Raw genomic sequence first — 26370 nt, forward strand, 5'->3', positions numbered from 1 at the left:
TGCAACAGCTCCCTCTTGCAGGCCTTGCGGAAAGATGTCAAGTCCTGCAGGGCCCTAGTCTCTTGTGACAGAGCGTTCCACCAGATCGGGGCCAGTACTGAAAAGGCCCTGGCCCTAGTTGAGACCAATCGGTGAGAAAGAAGCCATAGAGCAGGCCCTTTACAAACAGACAGGCTTATTAAAATGCAGTATGCTGAGCTGAAGGAAATGCTAGTTCCTGTGGGGTCTGGATAAAAGGCGGATCTACACGGATCCTCATGGATCCTCCACTTTTTTATAAATAACTCCAACAAATGCAGTGTCAAATCACACCTGGAAGGCACGCCTACAAACTGGACTATAAAAAATGTGGATCCAACACTTTGCCGCGTTGCAACACCACAAAAACATGGATCTGAGGCATGGATCCTCATGAATTCATATTCTTTTTATATTGAAACAAAATAAAAACACCATGATACTGTAGACCACATGGCAGAAGCAAAAAAATCACGCATCCATTCTTTCGTGGTGCCGCAATGGCGCAAAAACATGGTTAAAAAACATGGATCCTCATGATTTTTGCACTAGATCAGCCCAAACTCACCGTCAAATGACACATCATGGTCAGGGGCAGAGCCTGCACCACAAAAAACTCGGATCCACGCCTGCCTGGCCATACCGTGGCCCAAAAACGTGGTTTTGAAGCACAGATCCTCATGATTTTTGCACTAGATCAGTCCAAAGTCACCGTCAAATCAAACATCATAGCCAGGGGCACATCCTGCACCACAAAAAACTCAGATCCATGGCTTCCTGGCCATACCGTGGCCCAAAAACGTGGTTTCGAAGCACAGATCCTCATGGATCCTCACGCTTTTTGCATTGAGCCACCCCAAACTCACTGTCACATCACACATCATAGCCAGGAGCACAGCCTGCACCACAAAAATCACAGATTCACGGCTATCTGGCCACTCCATGGCCCAAAAACGTGGCTTTGAAGCACAGATCCTTACTCTTTTCACATTGGGGCTCCCCAAAGTCAATTCTTGCTTTAGATTTTTATAATCATATATGGTATTTCTCCAATAGCAAACTACCTAGAATTGGAAATAATATTTAGTACACTAACCTTTGTTTAACTCTTGATAAATGTCAGCTTGCTGAGTTATTTTGTACCATTGTGTTTCAATGTTATATTTGCGCTCAACAAGGGAAACCCACATGACCTGAAGGTGTTGCTGTGCAATGCTAGGTCAATGATTGATAAGACCACTGCCATCCATGACTTGATCGTGGATGGAGGACTTGAGCTGGCATGTGTGACAGAGACTTGGTTGGATAAAGCAGTTGGTCCTGTCCTAGCTGCTGCTTGTCCCCCAGGTTTCTCTTACACACAGCAACACAGGTCATGTGAGCGGGGGGGGAGGGGTGCGGTGATTTTTAGAAAGTCACTAGCTTGCATCAGGCATCCTACTGGAAAGACCCAGTTCTTTGAGCGCATGTTCTGGAAGCTGGGCAATAGGGGCAGTACAGGATTCCTTTTGGTGTACTGACCTCCCCGCTGCACCAAGGATTCCCTGCCTGAGCTGCTTCAGGTCATGGCGGATGTTCTCCTGGAGACACCTAGTTTGGTTGTCCTAGGGGATTTTAACATCCATGCCAACACGACCTTACAAGGGCTGCTTGGGACTTCGTGGAAAGCATGGCCTCCATGGGACTGTCCCTGAATAAGTTTGGCCCAACTCATAGTCATGGACGTGCCTTAGACCTGGTGTTCACCTCTAGTGACGTGGGTGATCTGACACTAAGTAAAAGTGAAACAAAAGAAGTGCCATGGTCAAATCACTTCCTGGTGCAACTGGACTTCTCCGTGACCCTTCTCCTCTGCAGGGAGGTGGGACCAATTTGGATAGTCCACCCCCGCCACTTAATGGATCCAAATGGTTTCCAGAGAGTGGTAGGGGATGCTTTATCCCATGTTGATGGCCTTTCAGCCGATTCCCTGGTGGCCCGCTGGAATGCGGAGTTAACCAGGGCTATCGACTGTCTGGCTCCGAAGTGCCCTCTCCGATTGCATGGAGCCCGGACAGCCCCGTGGTTTTCTTCGGAGCTGAGGGCGATGAAACAATCGCTGAGACGGCTAAAGTGTCGGTGGCAGAAAACTCGCTCCGAATCTGACCGGACACAGGTTAGAGCTCAATGTCGAGCCTACCAAGTGGCAATAGCAACGACGAAGAAGACTTTCTTCACTGCCTCTATTGCATCTGCAGAAAATAGTAGCAGGAGACTCTTTCAGGTGGTCAGCAATTTAACGGAACCACCTGTACTACTGGGACCTTGTAAAGACCCCAAGATCTCACTGCAATGCTTTTGCAAATTTTTTTGTAGATAAAGTTGCTCATATTCGGAAGGAGGTAGGCACCACCGTGGGAGCAGGGCCGGGGCGGGAGAGTGCTAGAGTCCTGTCTGGTCAAGTTGCATGGAATCAATTTCAATCCGTTACCCCCGAGAATGAGGACAGGCTGCTTGGATGCGTGAAACCAACCACGTCTCCTTGATCCTTGCCCATCCTGGCTAATAAAAGCAAGCCGGGAAGGGCTGGGCGATGGGCTCTGCGGAGTGGTGAATGCTTCCCTCTGTGAGGGGGCATTCCCAGACCTGCTGAAAGAGATGGTCATTAAACCGCTTCTTAAAAAAACATCTTTAGACCTGGCCAGTAGGGCCAACTATCGCCCAGTCTCAAATCTTCCATTCTTGGGCAAGGTGATTGAGCGGGTGGTTGCTGAACAACTCCAGGCATGCCTGGAAGAAGCGGACCATTTAGATCCCTTCCAGTCAGGATTCAGGCATCATCACGGGACTGAAACTGCCTTGGTCGCACTGGTTGATGATCTCCGGCGGGCTAGGGACAAAGGTGAGAGTTGTTTCCTGGTTCTGCTGGATCTCTCAGCGGCCTTTGATACAATCGACCATAACATCCTTCTGGACCGTCTAGAGGAGCTGGGAGCTGAGGACACTGTTATACAGTGGTTCTGCTCCTGGTTTTGAAGCATGGATCCCCATGGAACCTCACGCTTTTTGCATTGGGGCAACCCAAACCCACCATCAAATCACACATCATGGCCAGGGGCACAGCCTGCACCACAAAAAACTCAGATCCACAGCTTCCTGGTCATTCCATGGCCCAAAAACGTGGTTTTGAAGCACGGATCCTCATGGATTCTCACACCTTTTGCATTGGGCCACATCTAAATCACCGTCAAATCACACATCATAGCCAGGGGCACAGACTGAACCACAGAAAACTTGGATCCATAGTTATCTGGCAACACCATGGACCAAAAACGTGATTTCGAAGCACGGATCCTCATGGATCCTAACGCTTTTTGCATTGGGCCACCCCAACTCACCGTCAAATCACACATTATTTCCAGGGGCACAGCCTGCACCACAAAAATCACGGATCCACGCCTGCCTGGCCATACCGTGGCCCAAAAACGTGGTTTCGAAGCACAGATCCTCATGGATCCTCATGCTTTTTGCATTGGGCCACACCTAAATCGCCATCAAATCACACATTATTCCCAGGGGCACAGCCTGCACCACAGAAAACTCGGATCCATGGCTTTCTGGCCGTACCGTGGTTTCGAAGCACAGATCCTCATGGATCCTCACGCCATTTGCATTGGGCCACACCTAAATCGCCATCAAATCACACATTATTTCCAGGGGCACAGCCTGCACCATAGAAAACTCGGATCCATGGCTTTCTGGCCGTACCGTGGTATAAAAACGTGGTTTTGAAACACGGATCCTCATGCTTTTCTCATTGGGCCAACCCAAACTCAACATCAGATCACGCGTCATAGCCAGGAGCACAGCTTACACCACGAAAAACTCAGATCCACAGCTTCCTGGACACTCCATGGCCCTTCCTCCTGGGCTGTGTCCAGAAAGTGGTGGTGGGGGATGAGTGCTCAGACCCCTGGACCCTTACTTGTGGGGTGCCTCGGGGTTCCGTCCTCCCCTCCATGCTTTTTAACATCTACATGAAGCAGCTGGGAGAGATCATCAGGGGCTTTGGGCTTGGTGTCCATCAATATGCGGATGATACCCAGCTCTACCTCTCTTTCAACTCAGAACCAGTGAATGCGGTGAAGGTCCTGTGTGAGTGCTTGGAGGCGGTTGGAGGATGGATGGCAGCTAATGGATTGAGGTTGAATCCTGACAATATGGAAGTTTTGTTCTTGGGGGACAGGGGGTGGGCTGGTGTGAAGGACTCCCTGGTCCTGAATGGGTAACTGTGCCCCTGAAGGACCAGGTGCGCAGCCTGGGAGTAATTTTGGACTCACAGCTGTCCATGGAGGCACAGGTCAATTCTGTATCCAGGGCAGCTGTCTACCAGCTCCATCTAGTACACAGGCTGAGACCCTACATGCCCAGAGACTGTTTCACCAGAGTGCTGCATGCTCTAGTTATCTCCCGCTTGGACTACTGCAATGTGCTCTACGTGAGGCTACCTTTGAAGGTGACCCGGAAACTACAACTAATCCAGAATGCGGTAGCTAGTCTGGTGACTAGGAGTGGCCACCCAGACCATATAACACAGGTCCTGAAAGACCTACATTGGCTCCCAGTACGTTTCTAAGCACAATTCAAATTGTTGGTGCTGACCTTGAAAGCCCTAAAGGGCCTCAAAGGCCCAGTATACCTGAAGGAGTGTCTCCACCCCCATCGTTCTGCCCAGACACTGATGTCCAGCACCAAGGGGCTTCTGGTGGTTCCCTCACAGTGAGAAGCAAAGTGACAGGGAACCAGGCAGAGGGACTTCTCGATAGTGGCGCCCACCCTGCGGAATGTCCTCCCATAAGATGTCAAAGAGATAAACAACTACCTGACATTTAGAAGACATCTGAAGACAGCCATGTTTAGGGACGTTTTTAATGTGTGACTTTTTAATGTATTTTTATTTGATTTTTTTTGGAAGCCACCCAGAGTGGCTAGGGAAACCCAGCCAGATGGGCAGGGTACACCTATATTATTATTATTATTATTATTATTATTATTATTATTATTATTATCCTACTTTGTAGGATTTGATAATCTTTATAGGTCTTTTAAATTTCTAATCTATCTATCATCTATCTATCTATCCCCTCCCCCTTTTCTCTTTCTGTACTTCCCTATCCATATAAAATTGAATATATATATATATTTTAAATTTACGGCTCCACAGTGTTCTGGGTCGCCCCATATTCCTTACCCAACCACCTATGCTGCTCATGGCCAGATCACTTTGAGGCACTGCCATGCTGTAAAAAGATTCTCATGAAGCACAGATCCCCATGGATCCTTAGGTTTTTTATGTTTGGTCACCCTGAAATCACTATCAAATCACACCTGATGTATATGATCACAGAATGAACCACAAAAACCACAGAGCACAGCCAGGGAACAAACACTATATTAAATACTCCTCATGGATCGTCATGATTGTTAAATGGGCTCCAACAAATTACATTGTAAGATCACACCAATGTCCATGGAATGACCGAAATAAAAACTCTATCTGAAATGGTTCTGCATTAGCAAGAACATTGTATTAAAATGATATTCATATCCATAGCTTCCACTGTGAAGAACTGCACCTGGAAATTTTTGACGCTGCTAAACTTCAAGAATATCCAAGGCAGAGATTGTAATGCTCTTACCTGTGAATGTAAAGTTTTCTTGCCAACAGAGTTTGTCAGTGCAAACTTTGAAATAGGGGGTCTCCAACGTGGTGCCCATGGGCATCATGGTGCCTGCTGACAGCTTTCCTGGAGTCCACCACGTGTTTTTAGAAAAATAACAGGATTAGTGGTGAATTGTGCCCAGCATGACTTCAGATTGTTCATAGTACATTTGATTGGCTGAAGGGGCATACGAAGGGGCAGCGGGGTGGTAGTGCCCAGGGGTGCCATGCTGGGGGGAGGGTGACAGTACGGTCGCTGTACTGGCTGCCGCTTGTGCGGCGTCCATGTGGGCTGCCGCTCTTGTGGCAACTGTACAGGCAGCCCTTCTCGCAGCGACCGTATGGGCCGTACGGGCAGCTGCTCTTGCGGCGACTGTACAGGCTGCTGCTCGCGTAGCGTCCGTACAAGCAGCCCCTCTCGCGGCGGCTGTACAGGCAACCGCTCTCCTGGCAACCATACGGGCTGCCATGCATGCACAGTCCGTACAGAACATTGTGTGCGTGCCCATCATCCAGGACTTGTTACCATACTATAGCTGCCGCAAAATCTATCGGCATGCCACCAGAACCAGGGAAGCCTTTGTAGAGCCTGGTGGTTAAAGAGTTAACCTCCTTTGTGTTCTGCCCTGGGAGGAGGAGCCTCTGACCGAGGCTACACTGTAGTCACAGGTTTCTTTGTTTCTCTGTGTTGGTTTCACGTCTTCTTCTGCTCCGAGGGCGAAAGGAGACAGACAAGATGGAATTGAGTTCTGATGGAATGGAATGCTTCTGCCTGTAAATAAAAGCTTCTTAGAATAGAAGACGTTGCCTGGACTGATTTATAACTCCCTCTGCTCTCACACGAAAGACGCTGCGTATCTGCTGTTTGTTTTTCTCCCGGGGCCGTGCTTAGCAGAGCGCACGCAAAGGAAGCGTGGCTGGACGGAGAAAGCAATAAATCCATCAACAGCCCTGCCAGTTGGAGCTCACACAGTTGAAGCAAAATAAAAGACAGAAGAGTAGATCGGGAAGAAAGTTCCCCAGACTGCAGGAAAAGATAACAGTAGCTCCAGCATCTGATTCAGTGCAGGCTGCTGAGGGGCTGGACTCCTTAAGATCACCAACTGACTATGAGACACCTGGAAAGCACTCAGCCTCAAATGACCTCCACTCCACTTCACATTCCTGCCCCCGTAGCCATTTAGTGATCGCCATGGGGGGAGGGTTTTGGGGGGTTGGGTTGGGTTTTTGAAAGATGCCTGTGCGTGAATTTGTTTTATGTGTGTAGATCAGTGCACGCTGACCAACGCACAGCCTTCGCAGTGGGGCTCTGTTCTGATGGCATGGAGTAGCCATGACAAATCGGTAGATCCCTATCTGCTGCAGCCTTCACCCGCGTTATAACATATCGCTTCTTATCATCCGCTTGTTCTGCCGTTGAGACTTCTTGGATCATTCTTTGTCTAGCTCCTTCCCTGTTATGTACTAATCTTGGATCCTAGAACAATAGGCAAGTAGGATCCTAGAATGCAATAACTGACTGGCTTGCAGAAAAGACCAATCAGGCTCCAGGAGGGAAGCAGAATCAGCCAATCAGACGGGACTCATTGTGTAAATAATGTATATAAAAGCCTGAGGTTTGGGGTAAAATTCAGTCACTGTTTTACAAGCTGCAATAAAGAGCATGAAATCACTACAGGACTCTGAGCATATTTAATTTTCTTTGACCTTACCGCCTTGGGTGACCCTGCTGGGAGTACGAGATTCCCAACGGCTTCGCTCACAAGGGTCATAGGAATGTGCAAGCCCACTCACCATGACAAGTGAGAGAACTGAGATAGATTGCACTGAGCCCTGGTCTCATTAGACAAAGCGTTCCACCAAAAAAGCTCTGGCTCTGGTTGAGGACAGCTGGTTATGTTTTGGGCCAGGGACCACCAGGAGGTTGTTGTCAGATGAGCGTCACACTCATGGGGAGTGTAATGGAAGATAATTCCCACAGATAAGAAAGGTCACAGACTGTTTAGGGCTTTAAAGATTAGACCAAAACATTGAATCCGATTCGATACTCCACCTGGAGCCAATCCAGCTGATGAACAACCAACTGAATGTGGGCTCTCCACAAAGTCCATGTAAGAACTCATGCATCTGCATTTTAGGCCATTTGGAGTTTCTGGAGCAGTCTCAAGGGTAGCCCTGCATCTCTCTCTCTCTCTCTATCACATTTATACCCTGCCCTCCCCGGCTCAGGTGTACAGCAAGTTAAAGTAGTCTAGTCTGCAGGTGACTACTGCATGGATCACCATGGCTAGGTTGGAAAGGGACAGGTATGGTACTGATCGCCTAACCTGACATAGATTAAAAAATGCCAGTTTGGTTACATTTGTGACCAATGCTTCCATAGAGATAGAAGCATCCAGGATCACACCGGGACTCCTGATGGCGGCTACAGGTGACTATTGCGCCCCATGAAGAGCTGGGAGCTGGCAAACTGAACCGAAATCATTCTGGTCCAGCCATTGGACGCCCATCTTTAATGGATAGAGATTCAGCCGACTCCGTTTCCTCCATCCCAGCACATCCACCTAAAAATTGGCCAATATATCCAGGGTAGCATCTGGCCTGGGCCATGAAGCAGTAGATTCATGATGTCTGGGTCAGATCTGTGGTTATGTACAAGATATTTGAATAAGGGGTGAAATTGGGGTTCCCCAATGCAAAAAGTGTGATGATCCATGAGGATCCGTGCTTCAAAACCACATTTTGGGGCCATGGCGTTGCCAGGAAACCATGGATCCGAGTTTTTTGTGGTGCGGCGTGCCCCTGGCCATGATGTGTGATTTGATGTTGTTTGGGTTGGCTCAATGCGAAAATGAGGATCCGTGGTTCAAAACCACGTTTTTGGGCCATGGAGTGGCCAGGAAGCCATGGATCCGAGTTTTTTGTGGTGGAGGCTGTGCCCCTGGCATGATGTGTGATTTGACGGTGAGTTTGGGTTGGCCAAATACAAAAAGTGTGAGGATCCATGAGGATCCGTGCTTCAAAACCACGTTTTTGGTCCATGGCGTGGCCAGATAACTGTGGATCCAAGTTTTCTGTGGTGCAGGCTGTGTCCTTGGACATGATGTGTGATTTGGGTGTGGCCCAATGCAAAAAGCGTGAGGATCCATGGTTCAAAACCACGTTTTTGAGCCATGGAGTGGTCAGGAAGCCATGCATCCAAGTTCTTTGTGGTGCAGGCTGTGCCCATGGACATGATGTGTGATTTGACGGTGGGTTTGGGGTAGCTCAATGGAAAATGCGTGAGGATCCATGCTTCGAAACCACGTTTTTGGGCCACGGTATGACCAGGGAGCCATGGATCTGAGTTTTTTGCAGTGCAAGCTGTGCCCCTGGCCATGACGTGTGATTTGACAGTCAGTTTGGGGTGGCTCAATGGAAAATGCGTGAGGATCCATGCTTCGAAACCACGTTTTTGGGCCATGGTATGACCAGGGAGCCATGGATCTGAGTTTTTTGCAGTGCAAGCTGTGCCCCTGGCCATGACGTGTGATTTGACGGTAATTTAGGGGTGGCCCAGTGCAAAAATCATGAGGATCCATGAGGATACGTGCTTCAAAACCACGTTTTTGGGCTACGGTGTTGCCAGGAAGCTTTGGATCTGTCATTTTTGTGTTGCATGCTGTGCTCATGGCCATGATGTTTGATCTGATGGTGACTTTGGGCTGATCTAGTGCAAAAATCATGAGGATCCGTGGTTCGGAACCACGTTTTTGGGCCATGGTGTTGCCAGGAAATCGTGGATCCGAGTTTTTTTGTGGTGCAGGCTGTGCCCCTGGCTATGATGTTTGATCTGATGGTGACTTTGGGCTGATCTATTGCAAAAATCATGAGGATCCATGCTTCAGAACCATGTTTTTGGGCCACAGTGTCACCAGAAAGCCGTGGATCCGTGATTTTTGTGGTGTAGGCTGTGCCCCTGGCTATGATGTGTGATTTGACGGTGAGTTTGGGTTGGCCCAATGCAAAAAGCGTGAGGATCCGTGCTTCAAAACCACGTTTTTGGGCCACGGTGTCGCCAGGAAGCCATGGATCCGTGATTTTTGTGGTGGATGCTTTGCCCATGGTCATGATATTTGATCTAATGGTGACTTTGGGCTGATCTAGTGCAAAATTCATGAGGATCTGTGTTTTTTAACCATGTTTTTGTGCCATCGCGGCACCACGAAACAGTGGATGCGTGGTTTTTTTGGTTCTGCCTACAGACTAAGAAGTACTCTACAGTATCATGGTGTTTTTATTTTGTTTCAATATAAAAATCATATGAATTCATGAGGATCCATGCCTCGGATCCATGTTTTTGTGGTGCTGCAGCGCGGCAAAGTGTTGGATCCACGTTTTTTATAGTCCAGTTTGTAGGCGTGCCTTCCAGGTGTGATTTGACACTGCATTTGTTGGAGTTATTTATAAAAAAGTGGAGGATCTGTGTAGATCCACCTTTTACCCAGACCCCACAGGAACTAGCATTTCCTGCAGCTCAGCATACTGCATTTTAATAAGCGTGGCTGTTTGTAAAGGGCCTGCTCTATGGCTTCTTTCTCACCAAACCTCATCCTGTACAGTGGTACCTTGGGTTACATACGCTTCAGGTTACAGACTCCTTTAACCCAGAATAGTGCTTCAGGTTAAGAACTTTGCTTCAGGATGAGAACTGAAATCATGCTCCAGCACCGCGGCAGGAGGCCCCATTAGCTAAAGTGGTGCTTCAGGTTAAGAACAGTTTCAGCTTAAGAATGGACCTCCGGAACGAATTAAGTACTTAACCTGAGGTACAGCTGAGGGCCTTCTGTCAGTTCCCTCACTGCGAGAAGCCAAGTCACAGTGAACCAGGCAGAGGGCCTTCTCGGTGGTGGCGCCCATCCTGTGGAACGCCCTCCCAGCAGGTGTCAAAGAGATAAACAACTACCTGACATTTAGATGACATCTGAAGGCAGCCCTGCTTAGGGAAGCTTTTAATGTTTGATGTATTTTAATATTCTTTTGGAAGCCGCCCAGAGTGGCTGGGGAAGCCCGGCCAGATGGGCGGGGTATAAATTATTATTTATTATTATATTATTATTATTAACCTCCACCCTTTCTTCTCTAGGGAAAAAAAAGGGAGAAGAGCTCCTGCGCCTGTGTGCCTTTGCAAAACATCCCCGCTCCCTGTCGAAGAGAGACATTGCTTACCTGCCCGCCTCAAGCCAAACCGACAGCGCCTCCTCGCGAGGCTACGCCGCCATTGCCGGCCTCTGCCCCCCCCCCCACCCAACACCACGCGGGAAGAGGCCCGTTCTCGCGAGAGGACGAGTTCCCTCAGGCGCCCGCCTCGCTCAGTTACAAGGGCGCGCAGCGGGGCCTTGACTTTTATCCGCCGGGCTTCTGTGTTTCTCCTACCTCGGCGTTACTGCGCTGATCCGCGCGGAGCCTCCGCCGACAGAGGCCTTCGAAGGAAGCGCTTTCTTTCCCCCCTCAGCGGCGCTGCGGCGCCTTTAAAAGCCGGGACATACCATCTCCGCGGAGTGGGAGGGGTGAAGCGCGGATCCCGGGATTCTTCCGAGGGAGAGACGAGCCGGCGGAGGCTGTGGGAATCCGGCTCCCTTCGCTCCCCCTCCAGGCCCGCGCCTCCCCTCGGCCTTCTGCTTCCCGCCTCCCCGGCCAACCGCCACACATATCAGCCCCATCTCCCCCCCCCCCCAGCCTGAGTCACTTGGTTGGCTCCGCCGCTCTTCCCGCGCTTTTCTGCCCTCCGCGTCTCTCTCAACCGCCGCTTCCCTCGCGCGCGGGAGAAAGGGACGCCCTTCCGCTTCCGGCCGCTTCTTATAGCCTCCGCTCTGGGCCGAACCATTGCTTGCTGGAGCGGGGGAAGAGAGAGGGAGAGAAGACCAGGCCGCGCCATTCCTTGATTTCTTCAGGAAACCGTCGTAGCCCAGACAGGCTTCAAAGGCCTGGCATATAGACCGAAGGCGCACTCGGGTCACTCGTCGAAACAGGAGGACATGGAATGTACCAACTGTGCTTCTCCCCCCTCCTCTTGGCGCTGCTCTCATTCAAAGGGTTGCTGGACCCTAGAGCTAGCAGGGCAGAGGAGCGCAGCAAGAGGCACGTGGAGATGCTGCGGGTTAGATCCTGGGGCCTGGGGCTGCTCAGCAGCTTCCTCTCCCCCGCTGCACAATACCTGGAAGAATTAATGATCACATTTTTGTCATTTTCTGTTTATTTGGTGATTTAAGCAGATTCCCTGCGGGAGCCACAGAGGAGGAAAGGCTTCAGTTTCTGCTGATGTGCAGGCTCTGTTTTATTTTAAGATGCTCCGCCTTGAGTTTCTGCAGCGCTGTTGCCTTTCTTTGCCATCGACCGTCCAAAATCAAGAAAACGAAATAGCTTAGGGATAGACAAGACAAATGTTATGTACTGAAGTTCTCACCTGGGCCAGCAGGGGGATACTGTAGATAGTTTTCACTCAGGTCCACGTCAGTTATTTTAGGCGGGAAACCCTGGGTTGTTGTTGCTACATTGTTGACAGCCGGCTCCTATAAAAGCAGGCCGGCTGAGCTGTTTGCTGTTCAGTTCTGTTCCAGCTTACAATATAAAGAGCTGCTTTGGAGAAATCACTGTGTCGTCTGCCATGTCTACCCACTATTCAACAACAAACAAGTTGCTATGTGATATTATATTTCACTCTTTAGGACGCACCGGACCATAGGACGGGGAAAAAGGTTTTTTCTTGTTCTCCCCCTCAAAAACAAGGTGCGTTCAAGAGCAGATTGGGGAACAGCGCAAAGCCTTGCCGCTGCCCCCGAGCTTGTGGGGCTGGCGGTGGGGGGAAGCTCTGTTTCCCCCCACCGCCAACCTCAAAGATTGCTGAAGCCTTTGGAGCGCAGCTGCACTCCAAAGGCTTGAGGCTTCGGGGACATCCTTTCAAGCCTCCAGAGGGCAGCGGGGTGAAGGCACCCCACTGCCCTGCGGAGGCTTTGCGCAGCCATCCCAAAGCTAGAACAGCGAGATGGAGGGCTGCACAGTGCCCCATCTCACTGTTTTGGCTTTGTGCAGCCATCCCGAAGCTAGAACAGCTGCAGGCTGCACCACGCTCCCCGGGCTTCAGGCTGCAGGCATCTATCCGCAAGCCTGCGGAGCCCAACAGGACTTGCCGCCGCGCTCCGCAGGCTTGCGGATAGCTTCCTGAAGTCTGGAGAGTGAGAGGGGTCGGTGCACACCAACCCCTCTTGCTCTCCAGGCTTCAGTGAAAGCCTGCATTCACTCCATAGGACGCACACACATTTCCCCTTCATTTTTGGAGGGGGAAAGTGCGTCCTATAGAGCGAAAAATACGGTACTAGTTACACTGGCTCTCTTGTAATAATAATAATAATTTATTATTTGTACCTTGCCCATCTGGCTGTGTTTCCCAGCCACTCTGGGCGGCTTCCAGGAAAGATTAATAATAATAATAATAATAATAATAATATATTATTTATACCCCGCCCATCTGGCTGGGCTTCCCCAGCCACTCTGGGCAGCTTCCAAAAGAATATTAAAATACATCAAACATTAAAAGCTTCCCTAAACAGGGCTGCCTTCAGATGTCTTCTAAAAGCCTGGTAGTTGTTGTTCTCTTTGACATCTGGTGGGAGGGTGTTCCGCAGGGAAGGTGCCACTACCGAGAAGGCCCTTTGCCTGGTTCCCTGTAACTTGGCTTCTTGCAGTGAGGGAACTGCCAGAAGGCCCTCGGAGCTGGACCTCAGTGTCCGGGTAGAACAATGGGGGTGGAGACGCTCCCTCAGATATACTGGACCAATGCCATTTAGGGCTTTAAAGGTCAGCACCAACAATTTGAATTGTGCTCGGAAATCTTTCAGGACCGGTGTTACGTGGTCTCCCAGTCACCAGTCTAGCTGCCACATTCTGGATTAGTTGTAGTTTCTGGGTCACCTTCAAAGGTAGCCCCACGTAGAGCGCATTGCAGTAATCCAAGCGGGAGATAACCAGAGGATGCACCACTCTGGTGAGACAGTCTTCGGGCAGGGAGGGGCTCATCCTGCGTACCATATGGAGCTGGTAAACAGCTGCCCTGGACACAGATTTGACCTGTGCCTCCATGGACAGCTGTGAGTCCAAAATGACTCCCAGGCTGCGCACCTGGTCCTTCAGGGGCACAGTTGCCCCATTCAGGACCAGGGAATCCTCCACACCTGCCCACCTCCTGTCCCCCCAAAACAGTACTTCTGTCTTGTCAGGATTCAACCTCAATCTGTTAGCCCCCATCCAACCTCCAACCACCTCCAGGCACTCACACAGGACCGTCACTGCCTTCACTTGTTCTGATTTGAAAGGGAGGTAGAGTTGGGTATCATCTGCATATTGATGGACACCCAGCCCAAATCCCCTGATGATCTCTCCCAGCGGCTTCATGTAGGAGAGGACAGAACCTTGAGGCACCCCACAAGTGAGAGCCCAGGGGTCTAAACACTCATCCCCCCCCCCCCACTTTCTGAACATGGCCCAGGAGGAAGGAGCGGAACCACTGTATGACAGTGCCCCCAGCCCCTCTAGACGGTCCAGAAGGATGTTATGGTCGATGGTATCAAACGCCGCTGAGAGATCCAGCAGAACCAGGAAACAGCTGTTTCAATATTACTGACAATTCTAAAGCCATTCAACAGCAAATCTCTCCTCTGCAAAATCTTACTCACCACATTAAACAGGATGTTGGACTCTCGAGCCTCTGCGATTCTTTCACCCAGTGGCTCACCGGTTGGTTGCCAAATCTGGGTTGGCTTCCTAATCTTTTTCAATATGCTATTGTCATAATATGTGTATTAATTTTGCTATGCCGCTTCATCCAATGCATTTCTGGTCTCGTACGTCTCTGGTCTCGGCTTTTCTCTCCCCCTCAACCACCCAATAAAATTATTGCCGCCCACTTTGCGAAGTGGCAGCACCAGCAGTAGATGATTAGGGAGATGTGGACGAAATTACTTTGGGCATGCGCTGGCATACCACGTATCCCGAAATATTTTTGTCTTCTTTACCCTACCAGCAATCGTATAGTTATCTGGAGATGCTTCGTAGTTGTCTTTCTGTACATTCCTTTCCCAACCACCCCGGCACCTGTGAGGAGAATCAGAACTTACAGGGTTAAACAGTTCTGTGTGACGTCTCACATTCTGAGGCGTGGTTTGGTTCACAGACGGGAATCTTTCTTTGTGTGGGAGTTTCCTTTCGTTTTTGGCTGAGAGGCGAGAAGGATGTCTGCTCTCTCGCCTGGACTGATTTATGATGTTTTTCTTCACATTAAAGGCTGTTAGAGATTAGCAAGAAGCCTGCGTTCAGTCTGATTTATTACCCACACACGAGGCAATGCTTTCGTACCGCTGCTAAGAACTCTGCTAAGAGCATCTAAGAGCTCACGTTTTTCTATCGGCACGAGCGTCCAAAGGCACAGGGAAGAGTGCCGGGCGCCATCTTATCGCACAGCACCATCCTGGAATGTTGTGTCCTGACCTTCTTATCTATCTGTATACATCCTCTCCTTATCACCCTGGAATGTTAAGTGCACTCTGTACGTTCTCTGAGTCTCACTACATCAATCACTATAGATTGTTTACTAGGGAAGTCTTCTGCCTGTCTAACTCTGTGTTCCCTTTATCTAATGATGATTAATGTCTTATACGCAACCCTTGTAACCCATGTAACGCACACCACGTGTAACCAATCAGCAGCAAGCACATACAAGGCAATGCTGTAATATTCAATAAAAGGGACTCTCCGAGACATGCTCGAGGAGATGCCTCCCAGATGACACCCACTACTCGTCTGTCGTTTATTTTAACCCAACACCTTGACATCTGGTGGGAGGGCGTTCCATACGGTGGGTGCCACCACCGAGAAGGCCCTCTGCCTGGTTCCCTGTAACTTGGCTTCTCGCAGGGAGGGAACCGCCAGAAGGCCCTCGGCAATGGACCTCAGTGTCAGGGCTGAAGGATGAGGGAGGAAACACTCCTTCAGGTATACTGGGCCTCTGAGGCCGTTTAGGACTTTCAAGGTCAGCACCAACACTTTGAATTGTGCTGGGAAATGTACTGGGAGCCCATGGAGGTCTTTCAGGACCGGTGTTGGATCAGTTGTAGTTTCCAGCTCACCTTCAAAGGTAGCCCCACGTAGAGCGCATTGCAGTAGTTCAAGCGAGAGATAACCAGAGCATGCACCACTCTGGCCAGACAGCCCGCGGGCAGGGAGGGTCTCATCCTGCATCCCAGATGGAGCCGGTCCTTGAGAATAAGCCCGATTACACAGAAATGGGATCAGTTTGGCTTTAGGTCTTTGACTTCGCTCCTTTCAGGGTGTGTGGCAAAGGCCTCTGGGCATGCTGAGAGGTACTCTGCTTTTTAAAACTTTTTAATACTTGCAGAGAGCCCTTTGCTCAAGACCCTTCTCTTTCCCCAGCGAAATGCAGAGCTTGCCAGCAAAACTCCATAAAGGGAGCCCACTGGCTGAATTCCTATATTAAATGCTCTAAGCTACGGTTTGGTATGAGTAATTCACAACAGACCACTTCATTTATTAATGAAATGCTTGTTTTATCTTTAGGAAATACAACCAGACAGCTGTCGCTATTCAATGTATCATTCTTCTTACTAAGGTGCAGGAAGAAAATAGAGAAAGCATGTTGGTGTCAGTGGATGTGAAAAATAAGCCTGTTTGGCTGACTAAAGGGAATATCTTGTATGTGTGCTCTGTTTAACCAAACAGAGCGCACACACAAGATATTCCCTTTACGCCTTCCCCATTTCCTTCCTCCTTGCGGAGGAATATTTGAGGTCAATTTGGGAGAGTCGAAATGGCTTCAGGATTGCTCTCCTGTACTTTTTCGGACACCTGGTTTATATATTTATGTAGGTGTTTGCCTTGTACGTTTATGAGCATTTATATTTGAGACCTTAGAATTCTTACAACTGTTACGGTAAAATCTGGGTGCGAGGCTGCTCTGCCACCCAGCTCGTCGGACTAAGTCCGCGGGTCCCTGCAGAGGAAAATGAGTTCAGCCGGAGACCGGAGCAAACTGCAGGAAATCCCAGTTTATTGCGCAACAAGGTTCAAGACGAGATTGAACCCCGGGAAAGGGGTGACATGAACTTTTAAAAGTTCCCTCCATGTCCCATGATACAGTGCAAAATACATCATACTGACATCATGAATACATTAAAGAGAGGTTGGGTTACATAGTTCACGTCATGAATACATTTGGAGGAGGTAGGATTACACAGGATTAACATATGGAGGAGGGAGGGGGAGATATGCAGAGTCCGGGATATGCATAGATAAGCGCATCCTGAGTACCGGTGATGAGAGAACAATAGCCCATGTATACATAGTCTGCCACCTGGCATTGCCCGGAGGAAGGGCTGGACAGAGTGATTTGGCCGGATTAGGCTCTTCCTGAGTACGTGACCCTCCGCCTGGGGAATTATGGAGGCGGGGAAGGTGTCATGGAGTCCTGGAGAGACTGAGTTGATTGAGACCAAGAACAAGAGAATCGGAGCTACGGTTGATTTTATATGATTTTCTGAACATTTTAGTCCTTTTTTAGTCCATTTTATATTGATTATTGAAATCGGAAACAAAATGGATACATTGTAACTGGATTTGACACTTTTATGAGTTTCGGTTCCATTGTTCTCCCAGCAGGGAGCCGTCAGCAGCCTGTCAGGAGGTTAAATGAGGCGTGCAGGGCTAGCTGAGCTAGCTCTGCACGGGCAAATGCATGGTTCTGATTGGCTAAAGCGTGGCCATAGACCGCAATGGAGAGTCTAGCTTTTTACGGTCTACTCAGTATCCAGATAGGGCGAGGGGAGACATAGGAATATTGGGCTTATTCCGCCCGTAATAGGAAAATAAAAAAGGACGCTTTATTTATGGGTTTAGGGGTAAAGTGTGGTGCTTAAGCAACGGTGTGGGGCGAAGAGGGTCCTCAGGGGTTTCGGCTCTCTTGAGGTCATTGCCTCGGACCCTTCGCTGTCCGGCGGGAGGATGGGGAAGACGTGCCCCCCCCTTCCGTATCACAACAATACCCTCGCCTTGAAACCCTAAAAGGGGCATGAGGCTGTCCCCCCCCCCGCTCAGCCTCTCCTACAACCTCCCCCCCTCCATGGCAGCCATTTTGTGACCGGCACCCCATGGCACACCCCCACCCCCTGGGGGACCTGCCTGGACCCCACCTCACCAGCCGGGAGCATATGGGGCAATGGCCCTGAGAGGGGAGGAAGAGACTTGCTAGGATAGACCGGGCCCAACAAAAGCAGCTTCCCATGAGGTCAACATTGTAACAGGGAACACTGGCGCCTCATGAATCCTGAGGTGCGGGCCGAAGATAACCCCCCGGGCATGGCTAGAAATATACCCCCCCATGATCGCGAAGCCCAAACCATTTGCTAATCCCGTGGCTGCTAGACAGTATCCCATCCCACGCCTAGCGGCAGAAGGGGTCTGGTTCCAGATTCTTCTTTGCTTTCCCCTTAGTTAACAAACAAACACAGGCAGTGCCCCCCCCCCCCCACTGTCCCAGAAACTGGATAATCCTTTGCTGAATGGTTGGCAATACTTTGTCTCAAGTAATCATTTTGTGTGGCAAGACTACGGCCCTGATGCAACAATGGTTCTTCAGCATACGGAATAAGGTTTCTCCAAATGATTCAATCTTATCTGTTTTTGCTAAAGGCTGTTGCAGCAACAGCACAGCACGGCTTGTATCTAAAGGCAATACAGACTGTTTCTCAATTCATTCATTCTGGGAACTGTGTCAAAGGTTTTTTTTCAGGTGCTGTTAGGGACGCGGCATGCTCACATCATGCTCCCACATGAGATTTTGAAACCTTTCCAGTCACAAAGGAACACCCAGTTGCTCCTGCAAGAACGAGACTTACGCCGCTCTCTCAGGGGAGGGTATTTGTGTGGGACATTCAATCAGGGAATTGCGCCACAGCCCGATTCATTATCTTGCCACGTGGTAGAGCTCCACCCGGAGCCTCCAGAAATCACCTAAAGCCTCCCCCTGGCCCAAAGAACCTACTTGTGCTTAGTCATTTAGTCGTGTCTGCCTCTTCGTGACCCCCTGGACCAGAGCACGCCAGGCACTCCTGTTTTCCACTGCCTCCCGCAGTTTGGTCAAACTCATGCTGGTAGCTTCGAGAACACTGTCCCACCATCTCGTCCTCTGTCGTCCCCTTCTCCTTGTGCCCTCCATCTTTCCCAACATCAGGGTCTTTTCCAGGGAATCTTCTCTTCTCAGGAGGTGGCCAAAGTCTTGGAGCCTCAGCTTCAGGATCTGTCCTTCCAGTGAGCACTCAGGGCTGATTTCCTTCAGAATGGAGAGGTTGGATCTTCTTGCAGTCCATGGGACTCTCCAGAGTCTCCTCCAGCACCATAATTCAAAAGCATTCATTCTTTGGCGATCAGCCTTCTTTATGGTCCAGCTCTCACTTCCATAAATCACTACTGGGAAAACCATGGCTTTAACTATACGGACCTTTGTTGGCAAGGTGATGTCTCTGCTTTTTAAGATGCTGTCTAGGTTTGCCATCACCTTTCTCCCAAGGAGCAGGCGTCTTTTAATTTCGTGGCTGCTGTCACCATCTGCAGTGATCATGGAGCCCAAGAAAGTAAAATCTCTCACTGCCTCCATTTCTTCCCCTTCTATTTGCCAGGAGGTGATGGGACCAAGTGGCCATGATCTTCGTTTTTTTGATGTTGAGCTTCAGACCATATTTTGCACTCTCCTTTTTCACCCTCATTAAAAGGTTCTTTAATTCCTCCTCACTTTCTGCCATCAAGGTTGTGTCATCTGCATATCTGAGGTTGTTGATATTTCTTCCAGCAATCTTAATTCCGACTTGGGATTCATCCAGCCCAGCCTTTCGCATGATGAATTCTGCATATAAGTTAAATAAGCAGGGAGACAATATACAGCCTTGTCGTACTCCTTTCCCAATTTTGAACCAATCAGTTGTTCCATATCCAGTTCTCACTGTAGCTTCTTGTCCCAAATAGAGATTTCTCAGGAGACAGATGAGGTGATCAGGCACTCCCATTTCTTTAAGAACTTGCCATAGTTTGCTGTGGTCGACACAGTCAAAGGCTTATGCATAGTCAATGAAGCAGAAGTAGATGTCTTTCTGGTACTCTCTAGCTTTCTCCATAATCCAGCACGTTTGCAATTTGGTCTCTGATTCCTCTGCCCCTTCGAAATCCAGCTTGCACTTCTGGGAGTTCTCAGTCCACTTACTGCTTAAGCACCTACTAGGTAAGAACCTACTAGGTAATAGATAAATAGATCCCTGAGCCCAAGTGGTGCAGACAGGGCTGTGGGTGACTATGGCTTTGGCCATGGTGGTATTTTTACTGCCTCTGGCCGTCAGCGTGACCACACCCCTTCAGGTGACCAAGCAGCTAATGCGGGAGTGGGGTGCCCACAACACGAATAAGAAATGGCTGAAATAGGGGCTTATTCTGCAAACCAAACCAATTTCACGGTCTGCACTCTGGGACCCACAGATGCTTTGGGAGGAATGCTCCTCCTCCCCGTGCCTCGGAATGAGTCCTCAGTTACGGCCCCAATTTTTGGCTTCCGCCCTCTGGGAAACAATTCTTTTTTATGAAACCATTCTATCCCTTTCCAGGTTCACCGAATTCCTGGATGGCTCTGTGTGAACCAGTCTGAGGGTGCCAGGAACAATCTGACATATGTGGGGACCCCCGTTGTAATCGCACCTTCCCAGCCCAGACAACCGTGACTGAGTCTGCACTAGGAACTCTTTCTGGCTGTAATCTATGTGCCTGACGCACTTGGCAAGGGCTTCCGAAGGGGGAGGCAGTGTCTCTGATCAAGGACACAATGTGTATTGGGTGTGTGGAAAGCTGACTTATCATATCCTGCCAAAGGGATGGCATGGAGTGTGCTTCCCAGCCTATTTAATTCCTCCCATGTGGATTTATGAGCCGATTGCCGCTGCACCCCGTCGGAGGAGACGCTCGGTTGACCTAGTAGCAGTTGCAGGAGGCAGCTCCCAAAATTGGGGCAAGGATCAGTGGCCTCCAGAAAGGATAGTGGCCCATTACGATCCGGCCTCATGGAATCGGGGAGAAAAAAATCACAGGGGCAAGGGGCCAATTTATAATTTAAACCGCATAATAAGACTCCAAGCGGTAGTAGAGATTGTTGCCAATGCAACAGCCACAGCCCTCCGGTTAATCGCCACCCAAGTATTATTATTTTTTAAAAATAATATTTATTAAAAGTTTAAAGATTACAGAAAGAAGTGAGAAAAAGAAAAAATAAACAATACAAATCAATACATAAAAAGAAAACAAAGGACACAATACATCAAAACAAAAACAAAAGCAAAAACAATTAAAACACATCCAATATTTATCATTATCTTTCATTAACTTGTTTCCTTGACCCCCTCACACCTCGCTTTTTTGTGTTCTAGTTATTATTTCAGCAAATCCTTTCCACCTTTCACTGTTTTCTGTCATTTAATTATCTTAATTTATTTTAACCTTATCTTACCAGTAAAACCCTAAAACTTATTTGTACTTAACTCCTTATAATGTTTCTATTAAAGCCCTGTAATTTCATTCCAACATTTTCCTAACATTCATTAATTTTACAATATTTCTCTAAATAATTTTTTATATACCCCCCCAAAAAAAATCTTCTTCCACCGTCTCTTCTCCCTGGTCTCGGATTCTGTCAGTCCTTTCTATGAGTTCCATATGGTCCATCAACCTGGTGATCTTCTGTCCGAGGCTCTTAACTCTTTTCCATGTCCCTTCTGCAGATCTTCTTCATATTTATGCATACACTTTACTTTATCTTCTGCTGAACTTGTTCTTAATTTCCTTCCATTAGCGCTGAGGAGTAGATCTCGGGGAGACTCCAACCTAACAATGCCTTTATTCCTTCTTGACAGGTCAGCCCATTCTCCATAGTCAAAACTAAAGTCCAAAAGATATTTCAGAGCATGTTTCAAAATCCCTTCGAGGCTAAAGGCCTCCACAACTCCAATCTCCCCCTGACCCAAATCCAAATCCCAAAGGCCAGAACATCCCTGCATAAGGGGATCTATCCAACTTTCCTTCTCCGATCCAAGCGGGACTCCATCCCTCCAAATCTGACTTTCTCTAAATTCAATCATAAAAGGCATCAGCTTATATTAATCAAATTGCCTCTGTGAAGACGAGGTTCTCTCCACTTGTGTTACTTGAGGTTCAACAACAGCTTTTTCCCTCGTCTTCTCCGCAACTTGCCATGTCAAAGTAGATTCCTGAATCAATTCCTTAATAGTTTCTGTATAAATATTCACTTTTTGTCCCAAATCAGTCGTTTTTTGTCCCAAATTAACAATTTTAATAATCATCACATCCGTCTTCTCATGAAGCTGTTCCAATAAAGCACTTATCTTGCAAAATGCATTCACTAAGGCTTCTTCTGTTGACATTCTTGTCCAAGGTCAATCTCTGATTCTCACGGTCTTTAATCTCTGCAGCTGGAAAATCCCCCAGCTCCACTCCTGCAACAGTTTCAAAAGCTCCCTCTAGAGGAAACAATTTCTATTTGTATCCGTCCTTTTAAACGCAGATCCAGCAACAAAGTTAGTTTTCAATTTTCAGCTCCTTTTGCTCCTTTTTAAGTGCAGAGGAAAACAATGGAAACACTATATTTCTCTTATTTAACTATCTGTCAACATACGTTTTATTCACAGTCAATGAACTTTCCCAAAACGTCAATCTTACTGGCAGCCTGTTCCCAGGTTCAAAACGGTGGTAATTTAGTTCTCTTCACTCTCTCTCCTGCAGGCTTAAACAATCCAAAATTTCCCCCCTCTTCTCCTGCTTCGAAGGGGGGGGGGTTAATAATTTTAACTGATGAAAATTTAATCCTTTACAAAAGGCTTTTCCAAGACTTTAGTTTGCAGCGTCTTTGCTTTAATATATTTACAAAAGAGGAAGGCGGACTTCCTGTTTGATACCTTCCCGTTTCAGTGCGAAATTAAGATGTTTAAAGATCCAATTTTCCATTGTACTCACGAGTAGTTGTTTAAAGTCAAATTGTCCACAGGAAAAAGTCAGCGCTCACCGGCAACAGCATTGCGGCTTCACTCCGTGAAAGAAGCAGTCGATTCGAAGCACCGCGCCGCTCACCCCACGTCGCTCCGGATCCCGAAACTGGGTTTCCCCGTGAGTAGGGGAGGCGCAAAAGGTGCCAGCCGAATCCCATGTCCACAGGCTTCTCTCGCCTGTGGTTTTTAATGGGTCTTCGCCTTCGCCGTGGCGACCAGACCCTGATTTCCAGAGCGGATTCCTCCCGATCAGAGAAAATCCGCCATTGCCGGAGGCGCTAACCCGGAAGTCTCAATCGCCACCCAATTAGATGAGACGCGCACAGCAGTCCTTCAGCTCCGCTTAGGGCTGGACTTTCTCCTGGCGCGACAGGGCGGATTTTGTGTTGCATTAAATTTGGCAGGGGCCTGTTGCTATAACATCTATGACCATGCTGAAGCTATTCAAAATTTGGCAGCACAAATTGAAAAAGTGGCCCATGTCCCTGTCCCTACTTGGAACGGATGGGACATGTCCTGGTGGACTGATTGGCTTCCAAACCTGGGGTGGTTTAGAGGACTTTTAATGTTACTAGGCCCACTGATAATTTTGCTTCTTTTCTGCTCCTGTGTACCTTGCTTATTGCAATGCTTGCAAAATATGATGCATAAAATGGTGTCACGAATGGTTCGGCCCCAGATTATAGCACCAGCCCAAGAATATCAGCCAGTGCCTCCTTGGGACGAGTCGGAAGGCTGCCCAAAATAAGGGGGGGGGGAATGAAGGGACAGGATGCCCAAATCATGACTGTGTGGTCACCCCAATTAGTGTGTGGTCACCCCAACTAGGCCTCAAGACTTCCCAAATTCTTTCTTTGAGGATGCAAACCTAAAATGCATTAGCTCTGCTGTGTAACACAAAGCATAACACAAAGTAGCTGAAATGAATTAAGCTTTCTCCTCTGCTCAGGAAAAGATGACCTAGCCGCCAGCAGCGCATCCAGCTTAGCAGCCGGCTGGCAACTTTCTTGGCTCGCTGACTCACAGACCTCGGGAATGGCGCCGGGAGTATAGAAACAATTCTATTGATCACGAATGGAGATTGTTTCTGCCAACATACGTATGCAAGCTCACGAGGCTGGATCCCTGGGAAAGGGGGAGAGAGGGGACCTGGGAAAAGGGATATAAACTGTATGTAAAATGCTCTCAGGTGTGCTTGACTGTGAATCAATCACACAGGTGCCTTTCTGCAACTCCAGATAGCAGAAATAAAGCTCTTTCTCTGAATCAACAGTCGGTGTCTGTTTGGCTCCTCCCTCCCTCCCCCCCCGGGAGCAATGCACACCCCCCCCATGGGAAAGGCCTGAAAGGCTACAACCCAATGCAAAAATCCTGAGGATCCATGTGGATCTGTGCTTTGCAACCATGTTTTTGCCGCATTGCGGCCCCACAAAACAGTGGGTGCGTGATTTTTTGGGTGCAGGCTGTAGTCACGGACATGCTATGTGATCTAATGGTGAATTTGGGGTGACCCAATGCTAAAATCCTGAGGATCCATGGGCTTTTACCGCCCCCTCCCAGGCAGCCTCCGCTAGCGCCCCTTATCTTGTTCCCGATCGCTTGCCGATCAGAGGATTTGTTTCAACACCCACTTCCCTCTTTCAAAAAAAAAAAGCATGATCTGCTTTTTGCCCCTGGGCAATTCGGCTCCAGGGACCACACATTCGCTCCATAAGACGCACAGACATTTCCCCTTACTTTTTAGGAAGAAAAAAGTGCGTCTTATGGAGTGAAAAATACGGTAAGTGGAAATCAGTCTTCCCCCTCTCCTCCTCCCCCCTCTTCCTTAAAAACCCTGCTCTTCCTGGCTGGGGTCTCTTCCCCCTCTCTCCCCACCCCCAGCCAACCCACCTCCCCATTCCTGGGTTATGGGTTCGAGCCCACGCTGGGCCAAATATTCCTGCATTGCACGGGGGGGAGGGGGGGTAGACTAATGACCCTCCTCTTCCAGCTCTGCTATTCTATCATTTTATATATGGGCAACTTAAAAACACTGAGGATTGTAGAGCTGGAAGGGAACCCGGGGGGTCATCTAGTCCAACCCCCCCCCCCGCAATGCAGGATTCGTCGGAAGAATCAGGAGCAGGGAAGAATCAAATTTCAATAAAGAATGGGGAGAAATGCATTTGAAAAAAATTATTGTAAACAACTACAATCCTTTGTAGGTTTGACAGAAAATGTGTAGTAAAAATTCGAATCATGGATTGGAGTAAAGACTTATAATAACTGGAGTCAGTGGGGAGATGCAGAACAAAAATTATAACCTAAGGATCCACAAGGGGGGGGGGGAGTCAAAGGAAATATGATGTTTGCATTTTGATTCTTTGTAAAATTGAAAATGAAAAAGGGGAACCTTTGGCCCAGCATGGGCTCCAACCCGCGACCTTGAAATTAAGAGTTTCCTGCCATACCCTCCATGCGTCTGATGTTTATTTGTGGATTTTAATTGTGGGTGTTCATGTTGTCATTGGATTGTTTCATGTTGGATTGTTTCATGTTCATGTTGTCATTGTGATTTTGATGTGAGATATGAATGGAGTAGTTTCAACGAATATGGATAAGGCACAAAGACAAGTAGTCACCAATGATGGGAGACTACCGAAAACCTTCTTTGAACTGACTGACAATTTAGACCTGATTGATATCTGGAGAACGAAGCATCCCTTAGAAAGAGAGGGAACCTTCTTTTCTGAAGCCAAAAAGACTTGGACTAGAATTGACCAAATATGGATCACTAGAGGACTAGCACCGAAGATTAAAAAAGTGGAAATCTGCCCAAAGACTTGCTCCGACCATAACGCCGTAAGGATGGTAATGAACCTACAACCAACTGGTTCCTTTAGATGGAGGATGAATGACTCTCTCTTTAGAGATGAGGAATTTGTCAAGAAAGCCCAGAAGACCTTGAAAGATTACTTTGAGATAAATTTGAACACCACGGTGGAGAAAAGAATCATCTGGGACGCAAGCTGTCATGAGAGGATTTTTGATACAACAGAATGCACTCAAGAAAAGATTACAACAGGAAAAAAGAGAAAAGATTCTGGAAAAGATCAAGGAAGGTGAAAAGAGATTGAGATCAAAACCAAAGTCACAAGAAATATTAAGAGAGATAAAGCTGTATCAAGTACAGTATATGCAAATGATAAACCAAGAGATTGAATGGAAAATCAGGCAAATGAGACAAAGAACATTTGAATCGGCAAATAAATGTGGAAAATTATTGGCATGGCAAATAAAGAAGAGGCAGAAAATGAATACTATTACAAATTTGGAAGTGGAAGGAAAAACCTTACAGCATCCTACCGAGATCAGGAGTGCTTTTCAAAAATATTTTAAACAGCTTTATTCTCAACAACCACAGAAAGATTCAGAGATAGAAGAATTCTTGAAAGTGAATGGGCTACCAAAAATATCTCAAGAAAATAAACTTAAACTGAGTTGCAGGATAACGGAACAAGAGGTTGAGAGTGC

At 48.2% G+C, this 26370-nt stretch overlaps 1 long non-coding RNA gene across 1 annotated transcript in view; it reads right to left on the reverse strand.

Annotated features, from left to right (window-relative positions):
• The window catches only part of LOC310663237, a 37082-nt gene extending 25223 nt beyond the window's left edge, over positions 1-11859 (reverse strand). The window contains exon 1 of the long non-coding RNA XR_014504418.1: positions 11135-11859. This is a non-coding gene — a long non-coding RNA (uncharacterized lncRNA). The remainder of the gene's footprint in view (positions 1-11134) is intronic.
• Positions 11860-26370: the final 14511 nt, after the last annotated feature.

This window comes from Podarcis tiliguerta, assembly GCF_965153285.1.
Source record: "Podarcis tiliguerta genome assembly, chromosome: 13".
Classification (NCBI taxonomy): domain Eukaryota; kingdom Metazoa; phylum Chordata; class Lepidosauria; order Squamata; family Lacertidae; genus Podarcis; species Podarcis tiliguerta.